The sequence below is a fragment of the Triticum urartu genome, unplaced genomic scaffold (genome assembly GCF_003073215.2).
Source record: "Triticum urartu cultivar G1812 unplaced genomic scaffold, Tu2.1 TuUngrouped_contig_7300, whole genome shotgun sequence".
NCBI lineage: Eukaryota > Viridiplantae > Streptophyta > Magnoliopsida > Poales > Poaceae > Triticum > Triticum urartu.
The window spans coordinates 1-8,416 of record NW_024118133.1 but is presented as its reverse complement, the minus strand read 5'-3'; the positions used below and the strand labels follow the sequence as shown (position 1 = coordinate 8,416).

At 49.1% G+C, this 8,416-nt stretch overlaps 1 pseudogene; it reads right to left on the bottom strand.

The window, feature by feature from the left end:
* Positions 1 to 6,464: 6,464 nt before the first annotated feature.
* Positions 6,465 to 8,275, bottom strand: LOC125531505 (annotated as a pseudogene).
* Positions 8,276 to 8,416: the final 141 nt, after the last annotated feature.

Sequence of the window (8,416 nt, the reverse complement as noted above, 5' to 3'; positions counted from 1 at the left end):
CCAAATCCTTCCGGATCGAGCGACAGCGGCGCTCCGGGCATCGTCACCCTCTTGGGGGTGTCGTTCGTGGTGAGCTTGGGGTGGATGTGATGCTTTGGTTGCTTCGCGGCGGTTGGTGGCAGTGCGTTGGCGCTCTGCCGCCTATGTGCTCAGCCTCGGAGTCCTTCTTCCACGGTGCTTGGTCTTCAGCGGCCCTGCCGGACTCGGCGGAGCGGTGCTTCATCCTACTCATTGATGGCGACGTATCTCGGCGGCGTGGCGCAGTGGAGATTCGGTGTCCGATGTATGGCGATGGACTCGCGCTGGAGGACGAAGCTGTCTGGTGTTGTGGTGACGTCGATGGCTGAGTGGCCAGATAAGGTAGAAGCCTTAATATTTGCTCTGAAGACGGACCTGTGAAAGATGACGACGACGACACACGAGTAGGGATATCATATCTTAAACTAAACAGGGCCTTTGGTTCCTAGCATCAAACAAATTGACCGGAAACTGAATCATATGTGTGTACAAAAGAATCTCATGTACTAAATCTTACGACTAATGAAAAATTTGGAGCATGGGTAGAAAACAGCAGTCAGATTTAGCAGCTTTTCGATTGGAATCGGTGGCAGCACCAACAGCAAACCCTAAAAATAATCTTCAAATCAGTAAAGAATCAACAACAAGACAGGACATGTAGGAGATTGAAACAAAATATTTGGCAGGATATTAAAACCAAGTTGGAAGAGGGCAAAACAATCCGTTCGCTCGTAAACGACCGTTCACATGCACCATTGTAGTCACAAACTCACTCGCTAATGCTGCCGCTGTCCTGTTGCAATTTCTCGTGTTCTGCCTGACTTTTTGTGTGTGTGGCTGTGCGGGCGCTCGCGCAGAGCAATAGGGTGAGCCGGCTGCCTGGCGCCCCCGCCGCTGGTGGCCGGGTGCGTGCCGCTGACCTAGGAGGAAAGGATCCGAAGGGAGACAAGCCGGACAGCGTCGAAGAAGAAATAAATCTGGGCTAGTATGAAGGCCCAGTTAACAGTTTATTGGTCCAGTTGATGAGAGAGCACCCAGATCATCCTCTGGAGCAGCGGCCCAGGCACGTTGGGCCGGCAATGAGGCATGGGGTAACATAATAAAAGGATCATGATGGGTGTGGTGGGACAATCAACCAATCTGGTGCGTTCGTATGTGCGATCCGATGGTTGGCAATGTCAAATCGCTGTGGATGGCCGTAACTCGCTCTATTATACTGTTTTGTAATAATGTATCCCTTCCTATCTACTTTCTTTGTGTATCACATTGTAACTAAACATCTATGTACCAACAGTAAAGACTTGGGTGTCTGAATATTCTCATAATACTTGGCTCCCTCTCGCCCTTTACGCCATTGGGAATTGCTTTTTTCCTTTAATATTGAAAGCTAGAGAACTGGAGGTAGAGTAATAAAAGCTGCTTCCTTGGAGAGTTTTTTGTGTAGAGTGGTGCATGCATAATATTATCCTCATTATGTTCTCTTTGCATGTTCTATTGTAGGAAGCGGATGCTATCAAGATCATGCCAAAAGTGATGCTCATTCCCGTTCTTAGTGAGATGGGTTTACTCGATGCAGAGTATGAGCATTGCAGACTCTGGCGAGCTGCTGAAGGTCGACGAGGAGGGCGCCGCCACCACCGTCATCAGGCTGGTCCACATCCACGCAACATCACCAGGTCACCGACACAACTCCTCATGCCCAGGTCGTTCAACATTTTCTTCCGCTTTTGATGCGCCACATTTAGAGTCTTTCTTTCCCATTTTACCGTGTTTGCATGATAAGATGTTTGGTTGGATTTGAAGGTCCGTAGCCTTGGCTCCAAAGCTTCAAGCTCTTATAGAAATTAGAACCGAGGGCCTTTTAAAATGAGTCCTGCATAATAGTGTTGTTCAGTGGGATGCATAATTTTTGTTTGTGTAATCGGCTATCCTTGGTGCTGATGTACTGATTTCATCATCATATGACTACAATAAAAAAGTTGTGTGTATAAATATTACTAACTGCTGATACTTTGCATCAGTGATTTCAATTATGTTGGCCCTCCTTAAGATTTCTTGGGAATGTGAGGCTTAAAAGTTTCAACCTTGTGCAATATGTGTACACTCTTTCAATACATGGCTTACTCTTGGCCTTTGCGCCATTGGCGTAACTGGTTATCTAGTTTTATAATTGATGGAAGCATGAGATCCATGCCTTTGAAACAAGTGGAATTTTCTTTCTACAATGTGTCATCATTCATGTTGTGCTTCCACGTGATTTCTTTGTGAAGCAAAAAAAATCAATATAATAAAAGATTTTTTAAATTACTGTGAAGGCCCCTAGGTAGCTGTGTTATACTGTTTTTTTAATTACAAGATTCTTTTAATATATATTCTCATTCAATACTTTTACTACTTAGGTGTCCTTCCATAGCCCGGGAATCAAAATAAAGTCCTGGAGGTAGCACTAGTCCTGGAGAGACAAAGCACAGGTGCATCTAAATATGGCACTCTGTTTGTTGCCCGAAGTCTTTTGGCTTTGACAACTTTGTGGCCGATTGCTTATGTAATAAAATTGAGATGAAAATGTATCCATTTCCAGAAGATAAAATGAGAAAACAAATACAATGAGGAAGATTGTTTGTCATGTGTTTCTTAGGACATGCATGCAAGATTGTTTGTCATGTGTTTCTTAGGACATGCATGCAAGATACAAGTAAATCATGAATTAACAAACTGTGTCTACATCATTAGAATTGCAAGGTCATGAAACCATGAATAACTTCAGGAAACAACCTATCATTCAAGTGTCTTCTTTTCTTTGTAATACTACTTCTTTATTTTGCTATTTTGTATTCCAACTCATAGGCTTAGCCTCTTCTCCACAATAGTTTGGACCTCATAATATGTGCTTTCCAGAACAAACGAATAGGAAAAGAGAAACACGGAGAGCCTTACCAGATCTGATGCACAAAATAAATAGTGGTACACAATCTAGAAATATTTATTGTTTGCTGCATTACTGATGAAAGATAGCAACTAGAACCTTGTTTGATGCTTAAAACCCATCGTCTCATGAAGCATGTCCACTTTTGTTATCTTTCAATTAAAGAGAACACATGGAGGATGCTTTCCCCTTCTTCTTCTTTTTTGTGAACGGAGGATGTTTCCCCTTAAAAAGATGTTCTGATGAAGCATAAGACTGCAAACTGGAGTACAAAAGTTTGTAGCCGGAGGACCTAGATGTCCTGATGCACAATTTTTGGCATCCTTTGATCGATCAGGTAGCTAGGCACGGACGCATGCATGCATGCAGTGTTGTTTGCGTTCGAAAAGCTATCTAGGAAATCGATCGATCGCTTCGTTGGATCGGACGTACTCGTACGACAAGATCACGCGCGCGCCCACGCCGACGCGTCGATCAGGAAAAGATCGACCCGGCTACATCTGCGCGTCTCATCTCCTTCCCCTCGCTCGATCCGTCTCTCTCTCTCTCTCTCTCTCGTGCCGCCGCCTCCATCGCTAGGGACTAGGGTTCGGCTCCCTTTGATCGATCAGGTAGCTAGGCACGGACGCATGCATGCATGCAGTGTTGTTTGCGTTCGAAAAGCTATCTAGGAAATCGATCGATCGCTTCGTTGGATCGGACGTACTCGTACGACAAGATCACGCGCGCGCCCACGCCGACGCGTCGATCAGGAAAAGATCGACCCGGCTACATCTGCGCGTCTCATCTCCTTCCCCTCGCTCGATCCGTCTCTCTCTCTCTCTCTCTCTCTCGTGCCGCCGCCTCCATCGCTAGGGACTAGGGTTCGGCTCCACTCCGACCTTCTTCGCCCTCTGTTCCGAGCTTCCGCAGGACCTTCTTCTGCAGGAGCCATCCGCCGCCTCCCACGATCCACATCATGCACGTCATGCCAGACCACCTTACCCCCGGCGATCGCCGCCACCCCCACATCCTCTTGGATAAGAATTGCCTAATCGGTGATCTGGAAAATTCCACCACCGCAAAAACCAACAACAGCCAAGGATTCGGGGTCGAGGTCTCCTTGAAAACAACCGATCCCCCGGCCATCTCGCTGTGCTTTGCCCGCTGCGTCGATCATCAGACCGGGGATAGTTTGGTTGCGGATCCTTCTATACTTGGCATAGCCGGAGGGTTCGTGCTGCTGGCTATCACTTTCTTGGACAGTGCCAACCATTATTTGCGGTTCATCGACTATTTCGTCTACAAAGCAGCAGGGCCAGGTTCCGCCTCTCTCCATCTTATCCCAAGGCCCTATCCGTCTTCGTTCTCGCAAAATTTGGCCGCCGTCTTGCCTGTCACTGACAACAATTGCGAAGAAGACTTTGCTGTCGTTTTCCCTCGTGTCGAATATATCGTGCCCGAGTCTCGCAGACATTACACGCTCCACGTCTACCGCTCCGACATGAATGCTTGGCACTCCGAGGCGGCTTATGTCGCCGAGGAGGATGGCGAAACAAGGAATGCCAAGCATAAGATATCGCTTCATAACGCCATGAGCGTGGCCTATGCAGGCAAGGGTGTCATAGGCTGGATCGATCTTTGGTGGGGAATTCTCTTATGCAATGTTTTGGACAGCAAGCCTATCATCCGCTTCATCCCGTTGCCAATACCGGAACCGTGTGATCCCTCTGAGTTCCACTTGACGTATGAGAATTTCACCCCAAGACCACACCGTCATGTCACGATATGCAATGGTTTGATCAAGTTTGTTGGGTTAAATTTCCATGCGGAAAATGCTATTCGCAGCATGAAGCAAGCACAAGATCATGGCTGGACGGCTAGAACATGGACCAGATCAATCTATTCAGATGATGTTTGGCATGATGGCATGACGATTGATACGTCTGAGATATATTTCACTGACCCGAGTTTGCCGAGTCTCTTGCCTGGGATGTTTGACGAGGAAAACAATTTGACATGGAGGAAATTCACTACCGCTGGCCCTACATTAAGTTTGCTCGATGACGATATTATTTACATTATGGCGAAGGAGAGCATGTGCCATCGGACAGCGTATGTACTTACTGTCAACACTAAAAGTTCGAAGCTCGAATCTGGTGCGCAATGTTCTGCTCAAAAGATGCAGTGGTTCGAACCCGCCTATGAGCCGTGTCTTCTTCTTAGCTCTTTCGGCACGACTTCAGGTACTCGTCAAAATAGTAGTTAGCGGATTTTGTGTTGTTGAACAATTTTATTACTGTTGACATACTTTATGCTTTGCATGTTTTTTTTGCAGAGTTGGTTAAAGAATTTGAAACCAAAGCGACAATAATGGAAACCAAGGAGGGACCGATCCTCTCGGTGTTGTCGAAGCGTCTCCACGCGCTGCGGAAGCAGCAGAATCGCATCGCGCGGATGGAAGAGTCCGTTGCCGCCGGCAAGATGCTTAGCCAAGAGCAGCAGAAGGAGGCGATGCACTCCAAGCCTGTCCTCGCCGCAGTCATCGACGAGCTCGAGCGCCTCCGTGCGCCGCTTGCTGCCGCCCTCGCTGAGGAGCTCTCCACCATCTCCGCCCCTGCTGCCGGTTCCTCGTCCATCTAGGACCTCCTCGTCCTTCAGCTGCACTATTTCCATTATGTCTTTTACTAGAATCCTTGTGAGTTTTTCTATGCGAGGTGTTGGGTGTCACCATAGCAGATGACGCAGAGTTGCGGCGAGGTTATTTTCTAATAAAATGTTTCTCGCGCGTGATCTACTTCTGGTTTGTTTAGCGTTGGGAAGATTCTGCTGGTAGGATTTGGTCAGACAATTCACAATTGACATAGAGAATAATTCTGGTTTCTTGTGTTCCCAGAAGACTTGTCCAGCTCGATCCTCCGCTCGTTTGATTGATCCAAAAGGGTAGGAGAGCATACATAGCAACTACTAGCAAGCCGTATGGGTGGCATCATACTGGTAGGACTTTGTCAGACAGCTAGCTGACCTGAAGAAAAATTCTGGTTTCTTGTGTTCTGGGAACTCTCCAGTGCCGTGTTAATGCATTTGCTTCTTTGATGCTAGGGTGTGAGAATTTGGAAAATAATAATAAACCTAGTAGCAATGGGCCGTGGTCTTGCTTATTTGGAATGGAAGGGAATCATGGATGGCTGGATGCATCATTTTCCCTTACTGCACGGCGCCTCATGTCTTAATCATGTTTGACTGTTGCTTTCCCTGCTGTTTAATCCATCATTATTTTTCCCTTAGCTAGGCATGCTGCATGCACCCCCCAAAGCGGAAACGGGAAAGAGCAAAAGCCCTAACCTTTAGATGTCTGTCCCCGTCCTTAGTTGCTCGTTCTATCATTGGGGGACTTTAGATGTCTCTTCGAGCACACATAATTACATGCATGATCCAACGCCAGTCCAAAAACATTTCCGCATTAATTTTGCTGATGATTCAGACAGTCTACGACAAACGTATGAACAAACGCGGGATCAGGAAAAAAATCAAATACAATTCAATTGATGTATGCATAAAAAACCAAGCATCACAACAATCATCTATGTATGTGTGATGGATGATCAGCGCGCCATGGAGATGGAGCCGTCCTTGATGAGGCTGTTGCTGAGGGACTTGAAGCGCTGCTTGGAGTACTGGCGCGATGCTTTCCGCCAGTCCGTCCCGGCTTTCATCATCGCCACGAACTCCTCGAAGCTGACCCGGCCATCCTGCAAGCGTGCCACCGGCGACCACAGATGGATTCAGGATGATCTTGGAAATGCATGACAATTTGTCGATTGGATTCAAATTAAGCACAGAGGTAAGAAGTACGTACCTTGTCGGTGTCGACCTCCTGCAGGACATGGTCGACGACGGCGTCGTCGGCCTTGCCGGAGTCATCGGCGAGCGCGTCGGCGAGCTCGGCACGCTTGATGTAGCCGCTGCTGTCGCGGTCGAAGAAGAGGAAGGCCTTGCGGAGGTGCTGGTCGTTGGAGAGGCGCTGCAGGTGGATGGTGACGGCGACGAACTCGGCGTAGTCAAGGTAGCCATCGCCGTCCACGTCGGCGGCTTCCATGAGCAGCTCCATCTCGGGCTCCGCCATCTTGGAGCCAACCCTGGCGAGGCCGGCCTTGAGCTCCTCCAGCGTGACCCGGCCGTTGTTGTCCGTGTCCATGAGTGCGAACATCTCCTTGATCACCTCCACCTCCTCCGCCGACAGGTGCTCTGCGATGACCTGCATCGCCTTCTTCTTGAAGCGGTTCATGATGGAGAACTGCTTCAGCCTCGCCCGCACCACGTCCCCTAGCGGCACGTTTGGTGCCAACGTAGATGGACAGATCATCAGCCGCCATTGATGATGCATGTTTGATCATCAGCCGCCATTGATGATGCATGTTTGAGTCGAGATCGAGCACGGTTACCGACCGAGGACTTGGCGGGCGGTGAGGCGCTTGTGGGGGTCCATCTCGAGCATCTGGCGCACGAGGCTCTTGGCGCTGTCGGAGATCCAGGGCCAGGGCTCGTGGTCGAAGTTGAGTACGCCGCGGAGCATGGAGCGCGCCACGCCCTGCTCCGTCTCGGCCCAGAAGGGAGGGACGCCGCAGAGAAGGATGTAGAGGATGACACCGGCGCTCCAGATGTCCGGAGCACCTCCGGGGCCATGTAGTACGGGCTGCCCATGATCTCTGAGAACCGCTCCCCTGCACCGCAACAGATTTTTACTCAAGTCAACATCGTACTAGCATTTTTCTCGAAAAAAAAAACGTCGTACTAGCATTTACCATTGACTGATTAGTCTCATTAGCTTTTCAGGTAAAAAAACAGAAATTCCTGATTTCGCAAGTGCAAAAAAGAAAAACTTGATCAGGCGTGCAAAATTATGGAGCACCTAGGTGCGCGTCACCTTAGTTTTTTCTCCCAAGGGTCTATCGGTTTCTCTTCTTTTATCTCAACCGTCGGATGGTGTTTCATCTTCAACGACGTCCACTCACCGCCGATCGATCTCCAATGTGTTGGCACCCTCCAGCACCCCAAACCATCAACCTTCTAATTCGCCTCGAGCTATGGCTCGTTCCTAGCGGAGGCCTTGCCGGCGTACCCAAAACTCGCTTCGCTCGTCCCGATGCCATCGTCAGTGACCTTGGTGCTTACACTACCAGAATTTAGGCAGTTGCCATCGTCAGTGACCTTGGTGCTTACACTACCAGAATTTAGGCAGTTGCCGACGGGCATATCTATGCCGACAGTCCCCGTCGGCATATATGGGCATACCCCGACGGCCCAACTAAAGTCACCGTCGGCGTAGAAAGGCCGTCGGCGTATAGCCATCTATGCCGACGGGGACCGTCGGCATAGATAAGCCGTCGGCGTTTCTCCGAATATACCGACGGGGGACGTCGGCATAGAGCAGGCTGTCGGCATATCGCGTGGGCCCGTCTACCCGGGCGGCGACGGCAGGTTGACGACCTC